This window comes from Phallusia mammillata, chromosome 7 (assembly GCF_965637545.1).
Source record: "Phallusia mammillata chromosome 7, kaPhaMamm4.hap1.1, whole genome shotgun sequence".
NCBI classification, from domain to species: Eukaryota; Metazoa; Chordata; class Ascidiacea; order Phlebobranchia; family Ascidiidae; genus Phallusia; species Phallusia mammillata.
Window position 1 is genome coordinate 10762158 of NC_137258.1, and position 18037 is coordinate 10780194.

Genomic DNA, 18037 nt, shown 5'->3' on the forward strand with positions numbered 1-18037 from the left:
GACGCATTATGACGGAAATTGCGTTGAACGTGGAGTGCGTGTGCGTTTCTTATACATCTACACTTTGGTTAGTTTCTTACTAACAGTGAATCACTGTGAAGTAAAGGAGTTGAATATAAGATAAACAGAAAAACTATTGAAGGGTTAGAACTTATTGCATACAAGTGTTATACCATTGAAATTAATGTCAAAAGGCGGCTGCCTCGTACAGGTTACTAATGGCCAAGTGTGTGTATGTGTTTAAAATCACTGTTTTATTTGATCTTTTAGCATATAGATTTCAAAGATAGGTAAAAAAGATTGATTTTACTTAGACATGTTGTATTAAAGTTAATTGTTTGATGAGTTTTTACGTGATATTAAAAACTCGCTTAAGCGTCGCGCTAAAGAATGAGATTTAACATACTGCATAGCATTCATTTCAGTATGTTTGGTCAAAACAAACCTCTGTTAAAGCTTGTTTTTAAGATATTTCTTCAGCAAATAAAGTGCAATTTCCATTAGATGTATACGAGATTAAATTAATTTTTGACCCAAAATGCTTGGACTTACTTTGATGTTTGCGGTTTTCTCTGCAAATCAGTGTAGCAGCGGTCTGACATCAGCACAGGGTAAGTTACATTCCGGTATTGGTTTGTTTAATTTAGCAATGTAGCCTACATCCTTCCCACCATTGCCGTCCGCATTACAGCTTTTTGTTTACCAAATGTCCCCAGTCTGTCCAAATTTATGTCACACTATCCTCGGTCGCAGGTTGTGCACTCCTGTTTCTTTGCACGACGATATTGATCAAACGAACAATCAAGGAATAAAAATAAACTTAAACAAAATGTAGCCCTGAAAAAAGTTTCAACTGAAAAGTGTAAGCATCTGAAAATATACGAAGAACCTTCAAAATTTCAAATTAAAATTAGGGTGTGGGTGTGCGTGTGTGAAAATGGTAATGTGTGTAAAACACTAAAAAGATGTTTTCGCCATAAAAGATAAAAAAGGTTAAATGTTGAAATAAAAACATATCGGATGTCGGATGCGTACAAGTACTGATGGCGTTGTTGGGCGCGAAGAAGCTTGTTTGCTGCACTGATCTCTATAAACCCTGGATTGCGCTACTGGCCGTCACGGTTGAAGCAAATTGAAGCGTAATGGCGGCTGCAAAAGGAAGCCCCAAAAATGCATTGCGGGCAATGGGGAGAGAGTGGAAAAATGACGATAATTTTTGTTTTAGGCATTTGCGTAGCGATTTTTGCAGATATGATTTGTAAATTAATAGGACGCATGTATTCCAGTGTGTAATAACCTATAAATATGCGTAGATTGACTGTGATGTGTATTAGTGTAGGTGTACTGGATACACGTTATTAAGTTAGTGTTGAAATAAATCTTTACTGAGCAGTAGTAAATGTTTTTTGTGCAATATAAGAAATGTTCGTGCTTTTTTAAGTATTTTGGACTTAAATCCAACAAGATGGCTATTCTCTCCACACAAGATGATGTGATACTTTGTATGACATTACCTTGCTTATCCAAACTGCTTGTTTTTGACTGTCATCAAACTCCTGGAAATTCTGAAGAACAAGTGATTTGAACGTTTTTATTAAAAACACAAAATACTAATATAATATTTCAACTATTTTGCTCAAAATATTTTTACCACGCAATCCAGTGTTTATAGAGATCAGTGGTTTGCTGTCTGTTCAGTCGGTAAAATTGACGGTACAGTTGCAAATACGATTCTCTGGAACTTTATTTATCATGGCGCAGTACGCAATATATGTCAACTGCTGTTTTCATAAACAAAAGATAACTCACGTGTATTTATTTTGTTCAGCACCCTTTGCGGTTACTTCTGTGGAAAATTATGGCTTGTATTTCTTTAACAAATCTTTGTCGAAAACCGAGGCCGTCACCGAGTGTCAAAGTCAAGAATCCTACCTTGTTCGTATAAAAACTCAAAGAATACAAACTGCAATAGAACATGTCATTCGACCTTTGGTAAGCTCTACTGAGGCAACTGCACCGACAAACAGGTTCTTGTCAAGTTACTGGGTCGGAGCATCAAACCTGGTTGACAAACCAAACAGTGCCACCGTTGTTTGGGATGACTCCACCCCTTCAACTTACACAAACTGGTACGCAAGAGAACCAAGTTCTGCAAATGAAAGGTGCGTGATCGTTTCCGCTGTTAACACATATATGTCCACATGGGGAGACCATCAGAATTTATTAGGAAAGTGGCTGGATTTTTCTTGCTCCTTAAAACTGAAGTTCTACATTTGTCAAAAAGGTAAATATTTGCCCAAAAGACTCCAATTTGTCGCTGTAAAATAAAAAGAATGCTCCCTCTTTGCAGAGTTAATTGTAAAAGATTTCACAGACGTGGTAGCTGAAAAATTTACTCAAGTGTTTTTCTCGGGAAAGGCATGGTTTGTTGGAACTATTCAGGCTACTGTCCTTCATGCCAACACAACCACCAGTAAAAACAATTTGGCATTATCATCAGGTGGTACATATAAAAGCTTCAATTACTCCATTGCTGTTCAATCTATTTTTGATGCTGGAAACTATTTATTGATTCTGTCTGAAAAACTTTCTTCTTCATCATCAACAGTTTCACCAACAGTCGAATATACTGTTTATGGTATGTGTAGGGCGTTTTAGCATTATTACATGATTTCTTCAACAAAAAATATGTTCTGAATTTTGCAAAAAAATCATGTTCTAGTACCAGCAAACATTTCTCTGACTTCTTCCAACATCACCGTCGGAAAAAATAGAAGTAATGCCTTCATTGACTGTGTTTCATTTGGTTACAGCATTCCGTCAGCTATGTGGTACAAGTGAGTATTATCAATGTCGCACAGAAATAATATTGTGATTTGCATTCATTTTATATGCAGAGATGCAACTTCATTACCACAGGTTTCTTCCTCACCTGTGTTTCAAAGTGTGACAAGTTTGGGTTACTCTGTAGTTTCTAGACTGAATTTTACTAATGCTACAAGAGCACATTCAGGAATATATGTATGCAAAGCTATAAATTTTGTCGGATCCACTGCCACTGCTGAAAGAAGAGCAGAAGCAAAGGCTCATGTGTTTGGTAAACATGTTTTTACTTCGGTGATATGTAATCATACACTACAAAGTGACACTTTTTATTTTTCAGTTGAGTATGCACCAATTTTTAATTCTTCAATTCCCCAAAAGAGACAAGCTGTCCCTTTTGCCAAACAACTAAACCTAAGCTGCACATTTCATGGTGCACCACTGCCAACAATCCACTGGAGCGTTAATGGCATTAAGGTTGAAGCGGGCAACCCTGGACTCCCTATTTACACACTAATGAACTACCAGGGTTATCGAACAACATCCACAATTGTCATATATAATTCTGTTATTTTGGGATCAAAAGCAAATCTGTCATGTCATTCAAAGAATGTGCATGGAACAACTGATCCAATATATTTTACATTAGGTATAAAAAGTGAAACTGGCTTGCTTAGAAAGAATGTCACATTAAAACGTAACAATTTCTATTTTTGTAGATTTGGACTATTTTGATGCAAGATATTACTGGTTTGCTTCTGTTAAAAAAAAATTCACAAATGCCCGGAGTGTTTGCTAAAAATATGATGGAGATCTGGCTATTATAACCGATAACAAAACTCAGAAGTTTATCCAAAACAAAGGGACATTTTATGCTAATCGCAGTCGGTGGATGACAGATACAAAGTCAGGTTTGGTTAATAAAATGTTAAGTATTCAACAAAACAATACATTTTGTATTCAACAAAAAAAGTGCTTTGTCTTTGTAATGATTATAGTCTAAATCCAAAGAGTGGCAAATTTCACCTTTATATGTTTTTTTTCTACCACTGTGCTTGTTCATTGACTTTTGGCATGGAATGATTGATGAACTTGGATTTTGGCAGGAAAAGTTCATGAATTGGAAATTGTATGCCTGATGAAAATAGTTGGTTTAATTTAAATTTTCTTTGTAATCCATTAGCTCCTAACATGTTTGACATATTTTGCACACTATTCATACTACTACTCATCACCAATAGAAAGTAACATGTTTGACATATACTACTCATCACCGATAGAAAGTAAAGCAAAACAGCTTAGTCTGGTTGTGAAATTACAACTTGTTACATTAGGATGCAGCTTTTCATGTCGTCATTTGGATTCTGTGGGGTGTCAAGAGTTTTATGAAATAAAGTTCATGGTGGCCTCAAGTGCAAAAAAAATATAACAACAACCAAATTGTACAACATGTATTAAATTGTTAGTTGGGTTCGAAATTTGATGCAGTAAGCGATCCGCAGTCTGGGGTTACCAACATAGGCGTCGATTTTTTAATTATTTGCAAAATTTTAGGGGAGACCTTTCCATGTTTTGGAAACATCCATCAGCCGTTCAAACCCACAATCTTAGGAACACAATGCAGTTGCGGTAACTGCTCCGTTGTCCTGGCGAGCGCACGATCTAAGTTATGACCCTTATTCGGTTAAACCAGGGGCCACTAAACGTTTCCCATTTAAAATCTGGTGATCCGACTGTTAAATTGTATAGTTAGCATCAACTAACGAGCAATGCTCGTATATTACGTCACAAGTAACAAAAGAATGCAATTGTTCGCGCACAATTAACACTTGTAGTCTCGTCTGTGACGTAACAAATTGGTTGTGGTCTATTTTGGGCGTTGTAATCCTATGAATCCAAAAAAATGTAGGCCGTAGTTTGGTGACCCCTGGGTTAAACAAACGAAACAAAGTTTGCAGATATAGCAAACTTCCGGACAGACAGATAGTGAAGTTGCCACAGGAATTAAGTAAACATTGTTCAAGATGTTCATTTACATTGTATGTGACGATTTTTAAACAACTCAACCTTAAACTGGCAACGTCTTATTCGAGGGTTGCTTGCGTTTTGGCTGCAAAAATGCCTATAATATTTGTTTGACTAGTCATTCCTGCAGTTAACATAAAGCAAATATAAGATACTTGAACAACCAGCCAGTACTGGGAATAAAACAATCACATAACAATGCCGATTGTAACTGCAACCTATGTTACGTTACGTAACAAACCACGAGACACTTGCGTTTTGTCATTGATTGTTCTGGCAATACTTTATTTCAAACAAAAACAGGGGAGACAATACATATGTTGTCACCCCTGTTTTTTCAGGAGGGGAGACATGTCACCCCGGTCACCCCTAAATCGACGCCTATGGTTACCAATACAAAGTTATGCGACAGAACACTCAATAATTAAAACTCTGCAAATCCTACAAACTTAAGTGGAAGGTGCATAAGCTTCTGTGAACTATCTGCAAAACATTTGAATATATTATGTACTATAAATAACAACGAGTCGAACCGGAACCGGAGCCGAACCCGCGAACTGGTTTGAGCGGTTAATTTCATTAAACCCGAACCGCTAATTACGATTTTCTAAAAACCCCAACCGGAGTTGAACTCCATATTTTGTTAGGCATTGGACCCGAACCAGAACCGAACCAGTAAAAAATGCAGTCTGTTTTACATTTTGCGATTTTTTTCAAAACAATGCACTGAAGAATACACGACATAACACTGATATGGCGTGTCAAAAATAACAGTGCACTGGCACGTTTCAATTGGAGTTTGATAAGGCCAGGTAGATAATGGGTAGAACTAAATTAAAACGAATAAAAATTTGAACTGGTTTAAAAACCGCAAACCGGGCGGACCGGATAATTTGCCCGAACTGGAACAAAACCTGAACCCAAAAATATACATTTTTAAAATCCGAACCCGAACCCTGAAAAATAAAACTAAGTGAACCCGAACCGAACCTTAACCCATATGACAAATGTCGACTCCCTGATAAATAATGTAATGACTACAATACTGTAATACCCTATTTGAAAAATGTAAAAGCATATAGAGCCAATAAATGATAAGCTGCAGACAGTGCACACTGTTTCGACCTATAAGGTCTCATCAGTGCAGCTGGTGACGAGAGATCGGCCGCATTGGCTATTTGAAAAAGACTACAGTGTAATTCAATTCAATTTTTTCAATTCAATGGTTTATTTTTACTCACAAACGCAAGTGATGGTAATGAGGCATCGATTAACCTTTCGGTTTTCGAGTCAAGATGCCCCCAAAAAAACGTGTGTAATTCACAGGTAATACCCATAGGTCGTTGAAACTGTGATTCCCAACTTGTAATAAGTAAATTCCTTGAAAAACAACCCTTGCAAGAGCATAATGTTTTTGTTTTGTACAGTGTTTGCATCTTGGTTTTGTTTTTGTTGCTGAAATATGACCATAAGTACCAACTCACCGTTGCATTGTTTCCTTTTTTAGTTTGTTATGTTTGCCTCTACTAATTTTGCACACTTTTTAGGATATTTATCTTTATTAGACACTTGTTTGCAAGTGTCAAATACATGGAAATAAAATGTGATGCATCTGATGCATTCTTTGCATCATAAACAATAAAACTGTTTTCACACAATTTTGTTTTGTTTTGCAGCCTTTGTAGGAGCTGAGCGTAGAAATGGTACTCTGGTTTGGTTCAATGACACACCACTCGGTAATTATTAAACATTCTGTAAATAAAAAGCCAATATTATGTGGTTTTACACAATTTTTGCAAAACTAGTTTCATTTTAACTTTTGGTTTATTCGACTAAAATATGGGTACCGTACTACTTTATTTTTATGGTACATTCCCAGTGTATATTTCTTTTGCAGATCAGACATTTACACAATGGTCTACAAAACATCCAAAAAAACACCCATGTGTAGTTCTTTCAAACAAAGATAGTGACAACCCAAGATTTTTATGGAGAACTGGAAGTTGTACTAAAGAACGCTACTTTGTATGTCAGTTTAAAGGTAATGATTGGAAACTCAAATGGAATATTCATGCTTTAAATCAAGTTCATTTTCTTTCAGATGACTTTATTTTTTTACATGAATTAATTTCTAAAACAACATAATACTTGCTTTTGTTTCAAGCTCAGCCTGTTACATTTCTACCATCACATCCTGTAAGTTGTGCTGCAAATCAACTTTCAATTAGATGGAAAGACATGACAGCTTTTACTGGTAGAATAACTTTTAACTTGCTTGCAATCACTGATGCCTCAGGAGGGATTCAAACAATTTACAATAAGACAGAAACAATCCAATCTACTGGTAATCATGAATACCAAACTTTGTTGGGTAATTTAAAAACACAGGATTATCACATACAGGTAATTGCACATTGTAAGATTTATTTGTACCCATTGACTTATGCCTGATTATGCTTAGGTGGTTTTGTTTCCACAAATATGGAATTTTCCTGTGCCTATGGAGACAGTTTTGCCAACCAGAATAGCTGTTGCTGACAAAGCTAAAAACCTTTCTCTGACATTGAATATGCAAACATGTGTGATCACATGGATGTGGCCAACAAACATTAACAAGATAGAAATTACAGGATACAAGGTAGGTTGTTATGTCATTTTACTATTGTGGTCAAATTAGGTTAACTGCTTTTCTGCTGGGAAATAACAAAGTGAGGAATTTCTGGATGTATCAATTTAGTTTGTGAGTACAGCGCTAAAGACTGATGATAGTGTCCCTGTTTGTGATCGTTGATGTAACAAGACTTCTCAGTCAGAACAAACACATTTGTCTAATACACACAAAAAAAATGTGGAGAAGAATATTGTAATACCATAGTTGTTTGATGGGATATTGGTCTTTAACAGATCTATGTCAACCATTTCGGTGTTAAAAGAAAAACTTAGGTTGAACTTCTGTATTTCAGCATCATCACATAATGATTCCACTTTTCACTTTCTTATATATTTTGCTGAAAATGGTATTTTAATGAATTGTTTATGAATTTTAACAGCTGAACATAACAAAAAAACTGAGTTTGTTTGCATCCAACTTCTCATCACTTGCAACATGGCAAGAACAGCAATTTTTTAATGTATCTATGAAAAACGTAACGGATCTGAACCACAGTCACAATGTTACTATGCTGCCAAATCAAGTGCTTTCTATAACTTTACAAGTAATGACTTGTTCCAGTGATGGAGTGCCAGTGTTTGCACACAGAAATTGTGCAACTTCACCAAAAGGTTTTTTAATTTTGTTTTATTTAGCCCAAGTGGCGTGTTTGCTACTTAAATAACTCTTTATTTTCCAGTGAAACATAGTAACTTAAGCACCATTTTGGTACTAACTTCTTGCACATAAAAATATGAATAAATATTTATTTCGATGATAGAAAAGTGAAACTCAGAATAATTTTTACAGAACCAGATTTTGTTCCTTCAATCAAATGATCCAGTTCTTTATCATTCATTGTTTACCCTGTGAACGAAATTAAATTAATGAAGGTTATGTTTTTTATTAAGCCTAACTAACCTGTTCGCTACTTGAATAAATCATTTTCCCAGTGAAACATAGTAACTTAGCACCATTTTTCATTTTTTCACCATTAACTTCTGCTGCACAAAAACATAAATAAATATTATCTATTTCAAAATGAAACAAATAACTCAAAATATTTTTTTGCAGAACCAGATTTTGTTCCTTCAATGAAAAGATCCAATTCTGCATTATCAGTCATTGTTTCTCCTGTGAATGAAATTAATGGACCTGTTAGGTATTTAAAAGTTGCTTTCTCATAATATTTGTGGCTTGTTAATATAAAAATCAGCTTACATTTTATTAAGCTGCTACTTTGTTGTTGGTATGGATGCTGAAAGTACAAACAACTCATTGCAACAAATACTTACTTGGACAGAGTTACAAAGTGTTTTATTAGGAAACATCCCTTATTGGCATTGTGCTTTTGCTATACCAAGGCAAGTTTATTATGTTAGTGCTTACACATCATTTTAAAACAGTTTTCTTGTAGATTTACAGGTGATCCTGTCACAAAAATTATTGGGGACAAATCAGTTTCAACGTGTGGTGTCAAAAGTGACTTTAACTCCAACCTTATGGAGACACACACATGCAAAAATCCAACTTTGACCCAAAACAAGTTGTACAAGTTTGTATTTTTGAATATTATTCTACCTAGTAAGTTATATTGTATTGTCTGACCAATTCATATATGTAGGTTTATGGTAATCACCACAACTGCAGTGGAAAGTTCTGTTGCAGTTAAAGCGAGTCCTTTTGTTGAAATAAGTGCAAATATCATGAGTCCTTCAATGCCCATAGGTTAGTAATGCTCCATAAACTTATGTAAGCTAAATATGTCGTTAAAACATTTATTTTTCAGGGCTAATTGTAGGAATTTCCATTGGTGTCTTCTTACTTACGCTAATTATTATTGTAGCATTGATTTTTTTAAGGTGAGTTTTAGTTTAGTTTATTTTTACATATATATATTGTAGATATTGTGGGATCGTTTCATTCTTGAATGTGGTGTCTTTGGTTGGTTGATTCTTGGAAAATAGTTAACTAAACATAATCTCCTTGCTCAAAGAAAGATGGTTGTTGACTGTTTAGGCAGACCAACCTGATTTATTAACACTCTATTCCTATTTGTTTTTGGTAGGAGACGAAAATCTTCCAAAAAAACAAACAATATCATTGCCCTTGACAATAGAAACCAGGACCGTTCTGACGGTAAGACTTGCCACAAAAATGGCCTTTTACCTTTTTTTCTAAATTGACTGAAATACTCTTTACTTCCGCCTTGCATTTAGAATTGCAACCAAACGAAACGTTGTATGAGAATGTGTCATCTGACATCGGTCGACCTATTGCACTTTCTAAATTACTGGACAGATATAACACCTATTCACGCGATGCCGTGACCTACAATACCCAATTTAAGGTAAAACTTTCGTGTTGTTCATTCAACATGCGTCGTTTCCTTATTATTGTGTTATGTCAACTTTTAATCACGTAGTAACTAATAAACATAAGTGTGTGCATGGTTATACTTAATATACAATTGAAAACCATAACTTGGACTATTTAATGTGTACGTATGTTCGTTAACTGCTGTGAATTATGCTCTTTGTGGTTGTCCTGTTATCTTTTGTGTGTAGTCGTTAATTTTGCATGTACCCATTCTTTCCCGTTAGGAGTTGAAGGAAGCCCAAGATAGAATGTCACTGGATAAAAGCGTCGCAACCGATACACGGAACAAGGAGAGAAACCGATACAAAAATATTCTTCCGTGTGAGTTGAATCTCTTATTGTGTTGTCTTGGTTATAAATACACGTAGCAAAAATCATTTGTATTCACATTAACATCACTTACCACTATGGCATTCGACAAATACATTTAAACAGTAAAAACACAAAATCAGGTGATTGCTTTTTGTAAGATAATTGCAGTAGTGGTTTACCCGTTTCCAACTTTTGTACAGATGACTTTAATCGTGTGAAGCTTAAGGGCGGAAATCCGGAAAACAACGACTACATTAATGCCTCTTACATCAATGTAAGTTTCTCGTTTGGAAGTGAATTCTGCGTAATATACGCAACTAGCAGTGGTATAGCACTTCTGTACAAACATGAATTTGAACTTAAATAACAAACAGTGGATTTAAATCATTGTTTCCTTGCATGGTGGGGTTATTTAATCTTCTCCATTCATTCTATTGTCTGTAATCGGTCATATAGTTAAACGAATAGTATTTTGGTTAACTTAAGAAATGTTATGGAAAATTATACATACTTCCTTGTATGTGTTGCACAGGGTTACAATGGAAATGTCAAGTTTATAGCAGCTCAAGGACCTCGTCCCGTCACTGTTCAACATTTCTGGCAAATGATTTGGGAACAAAACTGCAAGACAATTGTAATGCTGACAAACGTTTTAGAAAAAACAAAGGTAATACAGTGTTATAGCCCAGTGCTCTTCAACCTTTTTTGGTCTGGTGAACCCTTAGAGTTGTTGTGACGAACTCATGCACCCTGTTTACTTAAAATCAAAACTTTTGACGTAAACATTTTTGATCAAAAACTTTTGCCGTTAATTAATGTGAATCTGCACGGTGCGCAAAGCGTCTTTTGAAGTAAATATTCCTCGACTGCACTGAAAGTGTTAGACATCAACATTTTTTAAAAATAAAAGGTTCATTTATATATCAATTGAAACCTACACCCTAATATCCTGAAGGTCAAATATTAATGGTTGATTAAAAGTTTGTGATGCACCCTTGTATACCCTTTCGTACTGGTCCACCCCATGCATATTTTGGTGCACCGTGCACACCGGTTGAAGAGCACTGTTATAGCCTACCAATGAAATAGAGCACACCAAAGCAAGCGACGTTTTGTTTGCTTGTCCTCGTTTTAAATCAACACAAGATCTCAAATTGATTTATTGTCCTGATCTAAATTAAAATATATATAGTTTTGGGACATTAATTCGGCCCGAGGGGTAACATATTTAAGCCAAACTAATACCCGAAATTTATGTCAAAAAAGGAAAATTACAATGAAATATTCTAGAGTAATTCCGACCTCCCGAATCTGAACCGCCTTTATCTCAAAACATCATTTTACCCTATGAACAGCTCTGATCTTTTGTATCTTTATGGCGCACTGCAAAAAATATATATTTGGTGTCACAGCAAAAGTGCGAGAAATATTGGCCTGAACCCAACGAAAATCTTCGTTTCGGGAAATACGCAGTGAAGACAGACCAGGAAGAAAGTTATGGCAGCTACATCGTTCGTTCCATATCCATCACCAGAAGCGACTTATCGGTAATTTCAGTGCTGCTATATTTTACTTGGCGTACTGGGTTAGATTAAAATATACTCAAGTTCTTAACGACTCAATATTTACCACAAGATGTGTATTTAAAATATTTTAACTTTTGTTACGTAATTATATAGTATTGTGACGCTATATGTTTTCGCCCTTAGCCATCGCTCTTCTGTTTCACCATATTTGTTTGTACAAGTTGTGTTGGCCTCATGCACGAACTGTTGTGATAGAGTAGTTTGTCATAGAATATGACACATAGGGTCATTGCACGTGCACTGAAACCCCCATTGGAAAGTTTGTAACACTGTAATTCATTGGGTGTAAAACGCTTTTCCCTGAAACCGGGAAAATCCCTACGGGCGGTTGTACACATTGAACAAGTAGTGGCTGCACGTACAGTAACTAAAATACACGAACTGACGCTTTATTGTGTCGGGTGCACAGGAATGCCGCTACGTGACTCACTACCACTTCGCTGCCTGGCCCGACCACGGGGTTCCTGTTTGCACTACTGGATTGCTTCGGTTTCATCGCGTCATTAAACAATCGCAATCTGAAGACGGTTCACCGATACTTGTTCACTGCAGGTGGAAATGCTTTTGTTTTTTTAATCGATTTATATGTTTCCATAGTGGTATACGACATAAGGTTATTGATCGATCATTGTGTAACATGACTCTTTCCGAATACTATTGTTTCAAACTAGACATAACTTTATTGACTTTACCGACCTTCCAAAGCAATATCTGAAACCCTTTATTGCCTAATTTTGTTTACTCACTGAAAACAAAATCTTGCAAACTTGACACCATAACTCTTTGTACTAATGCGTTTTACTATGTAGCGCTGGTGTTGGTCGGACTGGAACTTACATAGGCTTGGACATTTTGGAGCAACAAATGATTGCAGAGGGTAGAGTGGATGTATTCAGCACTGTACTGAATATGCGTCGACAGAGAATGGACATGGTGCAAAACATTGTAAGTGTATGAAAGGGAGGTTAGCAATGAACAATAACGCAGTAGGTGGAGTTTTACCAAATGTAGGTGTATGTGCCTACTTTTTGATCTGACCAACATATCCGGAACAACAAATAACGTTAGTTTTACCTCACTAGAGTTTAATACTATCTATCGCCATGTAGTGGCTATCAATGTATTGACCCTTGTCTGTAGCAAATCTTAGTCTTGGGTTTAAAAATGCTATACTGAAATATTTAAATTTAAATACACAAATTGTCAGTTTAAAATATAAGGGACTCAGTTATCCTTGAAATACTTATGAGCAATACCTAAACGGGAATTGTGTATGTGTTGTCGTAGTGCTAATAAATTACCAAAGTAAGTCTAGTTTCAATTACTTGGTAAGCAGTCTATGTAAAGTTGGATTGTTATCAGGGTTGAAATGTTCTTGTTTCGTTCATTTTCAGTCGTTTTTTGGCGTCACTTGATTGGTTGACATAATCTAGTAAAAACATCACTGTTCGAGAAAATACTGAATATCACCTTTTTCTAAGCACTTTTTGTGTCTTAAACGGACAATTTTCTTTGCAGAATCAGTATATTCTCATGCACAAGCTGATTGTTGAGATTCACACTACGGGCGACACAGACCTTCCTTGCGACATTTTTGCAGAGCACTGTTCCCGTCAACAAACGTAAATCTTTTCTATTTTAGAAAATTTTGTCCTAGACCGGATATGTTAGGCTATTTGACCAGTCACATATGAATCGTTACTTGAAATCCAAAATGTTAACATTTTAAAATGTATATTGAAAAAATGTATCAAAAAACGATTTGCTACTAAACGCCGTTAGTGATTACTAATCATCATCTGTTTTAAAAGTCTCAAAAAGGAATTCGAATGGTTAAATCTGATCCCTCCCCTGGAAACTTCGCAGTCGAGGGCATGCCAATCCGCAAATCGACAATCATGCAGAGATGACACGGTTCTGCCTTGTAAGTTTGTTGGTTTTTTTCTACTTTGGTGGGACAGTATCAACCTAGTCTTACTCAATAACGCGAGAGCTTAGAAAAAGAAAGTTCTCGTATGATCGGTTTAAGCTTATAATCGAGAGTTTAATTTCTGTTCTAAAATTACATTAAAATGTCAATGTAAACCAGGGGTTCCCAACCTTTTTACGATCTCGTACCACTTGGACGCTCTGTACTGCCAGCCGTACCACTTCTTGCAGAACAATAATTTGATTGAATCACATTTTATTAAGAAGAATATTGGCCTACTAAAGTAACACTAAAACACCACAACTAAGACATTTTTGTTTACTGTCAACCAATTGGCGAACAAAACCAGATAAATAAATGATAAAGTTGTGAATCCAGGTATGTGTGAAAAAAAAACGGAAGCTACTCGCGTACCACCTGAAAAACGTTCGCGTACCACTAGTGGTACGCGTACCATAGGTTGGGAACCCCTGATGTAAACGGTATTTTAGCAAACTAAATTTGTAGAGGGGGAATTAGATTTTAATATCGACTAAAAGGGTACACAGGACAAAAAAGTTGAGAACCACTGGTTTATATCATGGGCTGTGTACACATGAGACCTTTTTCCAGAAACTAAATTATGCTTTTAATGCCCGAAACACCAATTTCAAATGTTTTTTACAGATAATAGGTCACTGGTGACTTTAAGTGGAAACGCAGCAAGCTTGTACGAGAACGTCTTTATCAATGCATCATTTGTCCAGGTAAGCTGTGGTGTCTCAGGAAAAGGCAAATATTAGGAAACTTTAGTGGAAACTGTTATAGCTTTGTTAACATTGGTATCTTTCCTCCTAAACTTGACCCAGCGGTAATTTGAATCATGTACTGCACAAATTATCTCGAATTGTAAATTGTGCAAATAGCAAATTGCAAAGGCTACTAATTTTACCCAACGACATGTCGAATTATATTCGTGCCTGGTGTTAATCGATTTTCAGAAGAATTCATTTGAGCAAACCTCACAATGCAACCCGCCAAACTTTTGCACGTAAACTGGTCGTACAACACATTATCGCTTGATTTTGTCAATGCTTTCATGTGGTGTTCAAAAACCTGTCGATTTTTTAAGGTCCAAACACTCTACTCCAACTATGCGTAGGCACGATACTCACACCTAATCGAGTTTGAACTTCAATTTGTTTACCGGATAATAAAACTTTGTTCATGTTGTTTAGGACTATGAAGGAGCTAATTCTATGATCGTCACACAAGGACCGATGTCGTCCAACATTAACCAGTTCTGGCAGATGGTATGCGATCACAACGCAGCTGCGATTGTCATGTTGACTTCTGTGGATAATGTAAGGTTTTAAAGAACCACAATTTATTTTCTTCGTTTGAATCTTAATCGTTGCACGACAGAAGTCACATCGATTTTTGTGACTCGAGTTTTGTTATTAGGACCAAAGTTGTGGATATTGGACAGAAAATTTGAACTCCCGGCTTCAGTTGAATTACATCAATGTGACTATGACCGCAAAAACTGACCTGGGTCAGGATATTACAAGACGGGAGTTTTACGTCGAGGAAGTTGAAGCCTCTGTAAGTTTGATTTATTGTTGTAAGTGTCATATCTGGTTATCCATCGAATTTGACCCACTTGTTTTGGCGTCGGTGTTATTATTTTTTGGTCAAATCCTCCTATTGCTGATATAAAACCAACTACATTTGGTCCTACAATGTAACCTAAGGCACCTGGCAACCCATTACGTAGTTATCCAACGCCACCAAGAGAAACAAAGAAGTTTCTAAACCAACTACCGACATCCTATTTTTGGTAACTGAATGATAATCTGAAACCGAAAAATGTGCGCAGGCTTTTACTGCATTTAATCAAGTCATATAAATAATGGCGTGGAATTTCGGTAAACAATGAAAACTATCGAACACGCTCGTCTTTACAATGAAACCCATTCGTTTGTTTCTCACTACTATAAATAAAACAATGACATGAAAAACGAAGGTATCGGTTCAAACCGATTGTTTATTGTAACACAGGTTTCAGTAACGCATCTTCAATGTGACGTAAACAAGCGCGGTGACGAAAGCACAGTGGTTGAACGTTTCCTTGAACTTGTTTCTCAAGCTCATTCCTTGAGGCAAGAAAATCGTCCGATAGTTGTTCATTGCAGGTAAGCAGCTATGTAGGCTACTTCTGTGGTAGTCGTCCTAATGTTATCAATTGCAATTTTGCTATTTGGTTTGTTTTTGGCTTAACGCCTTCATGTTCGATTAAAACGGTATCGATAGTAAGAATAAACCACATCGATCTTTGCCCAACTACTGTACGCATAGTTCCGGGCTATATTTTAACTTATACTTGCTGCTCGACCAAGGCTGAATAGAATGTGTTAAAATCTCATAACGCAAAACATTAATTGTAAGTAACAACGCAAGAATCATCAAAACTTTTTCTCTTGTGACCGTCTACTTGATGGTGCTGTTTTTGTTAAACATCCAAATTTTGCAGAGATGGAGCTGGTCGTTCTGGTGTCTTCTGTGCTCTCTTCAATCTTTTGGACCGCACCAGGATTGAAAACAGAATAGATGTTTTCAGGACAGTGAAAGATTTGAGAGACGCCAGACCGTTTATGGTCCGATCACTGGTAAAATATATTTTTCCCATTCCTGACTAGTATTGGAATGTTATTAAATTTATTATCATATATGTAGGCTAATGTTTTTTTACTTGTTTTACAGGCCGACTACTTGCTTTTGTATAAAACTGCACAAACCCATGTATCCGCCCGAAGTATTTATGCAAACGTTTGATGCTGTTGATATTTTACAACAAATCTACAAACTAACTCGAATATATGAAATATTTTGATTTTTGTTGTAAGCTATATTCGCGTTTGGTAGTTTGATTTTTCTTGGAATCACGTTTTCCGTTGGAAACCCAAAACGACATAAGATACAAAGTTGCATTTAACAACTTTGCAAGTAGACGTTTATTTGCGTATCCTGTTAGGCTGAACACTATTGTGTAGCATGTTGGGTTAACTTTACTACTTAATCGTTTCCTTTTTGAATGGATATGTATATGTGTGCTTTGTCATATAATGGACACATATTTGTTTCTGTACGTTTCTTTTTTTGATATTTTCACATTTTTTACCACAAAACAGCAGTTTTTGCCACATTACATGACCCACGTGTTTCATACGTTATATTGCAATGTATCTGAAAGTGTTGCTGTTTGGGTGTAATATACAAACCTTAATGTGCTGAGAATGTAAACAATTGCGGTTGGATGGAGTTCTTGTTTTCTTTCGTTAACCATTTTATCCCAAACTGCCTAGTGATTATTCCTTTAATCTCCCATATTCGTTTTCAATCTCCCATATTGCGTTGCCTTTCTGATAATATCTCCACCGTAGTAGACGTACGTAAGAGAAGTTTATGCGAGGCATATTGGGTTACATTTGTACGTTTCAGTTTTAAGGTAACCGCCAAGCACTCTTGGCAGTTTTTATCCGTTCTGTATGCATTTTTAAATGTAATTTTTACTGATTATTTCACTCTTGATTTGTCAAATAAAGAAATCTAAAATTGTTTGTTTGATACTTATTTGTAGGTACATTATCATACACCTGCGGTTATCAAACTGGGGTCCGCCACGCGATTTCAGAGGAGCCGCGAGGAGCTTAAAGTATTTCTACAATCTTATGTAATTTTAGATCTTGGAAGTGCACATGCAAAAATGAGTCAAACGAATGAGTTCTGTGACAAGAAGTGGTATATTGCTTCATCGCCGAATGTTTAACAATCCATGTTTTAGCACTTAATCATAAATATTTTAATGGTTAATTCATCACGATACCACTAACTTCAGACAGTGCTTATTGCTTTTAGCTTGGTTCATGTGATGGGCCAAAACTGCAATTGTTTTGTTTGGTCAAGCAGCAATTAGCATCTCACGCCACGTTAACGCTCGGTGTATTGTTACGTCAGAAACATTTCCAATTCCATGTTTTTACTTTTTTAAGGCCCCCTTTTTGGCCCCCAGGGCCGTAGTTAGGATGTAGGTCGATTTTGCATAACACGTAAAGCAGGCCTGCACAACTCAAAACAACGCAAGGGCCACAACGGAACACATAAATGTTTCGCGGGCCGCATGCTAATTACGTATTTTAAATGTCCCTGTATAAGTCTATAATAACTCTATTGAAGTGTACCACTATACCAGGGGTGTCCAACTCGAACACACCACAGTGCCAAGTTTGGTTTTAAAATATACTCGCGTGCCAACCTTTGGTACTTTTTCCAAACCATGTCTTAAACGTCTTA

The 18037-nt window shown here is 36.2% G+C and overlaps 1 pseudogene across 1 annotated transcript; it reads left to right on the forward strand.

The window, feature by feature from the left end:
- The first annotated feature begins 523 nt into the window (after positions 1 to 523).
- On the forward strand, positions 524 to 17302 carry LOC145202666 (uncharacterized; annotated as a pseudogene). The gene is made up of 33 exons (XR_013853316.1): positions 524 to 611; positions 1829 to 2284; positions 2351 to 2638; positions 2723 to 2837; positions 2898 to 3097; positions 3164 to 3472; positions 3543 to 3734; positions 6525 to 6584; positions 6746 to 6889; positions 7013 to 7251; positions 7310 to 7486; positions 7899 to 8130; positions 8573 to 8660; positions 8731 to 8862; positions 8916 to 9053; positions 9123 to 9226; positions 9288 to 9360; positions 9567 to 9637; positions 9718 to 9848; positions 10102 to 10198; positions 10390 to 10463; positions 10722 to 10856; positions 11602 to 11736; positions 12185 to 12327; positions 12585 to 12720; positions 13294 to 13397; positions 13587 to 13699; positions 14372 to 14451; positions 14923 to 15048; positions 15149 to 15289; positions 15746 to 15879; positions 16218 to 16353; positions 16448 to 17302. The product of XR_013853316.1 is annotated as an uncharacterized LOC145202666 (transcript).
- The last annotated feature ends 735 nt before the right edge of the window (positions 17303 to 18037 follow it).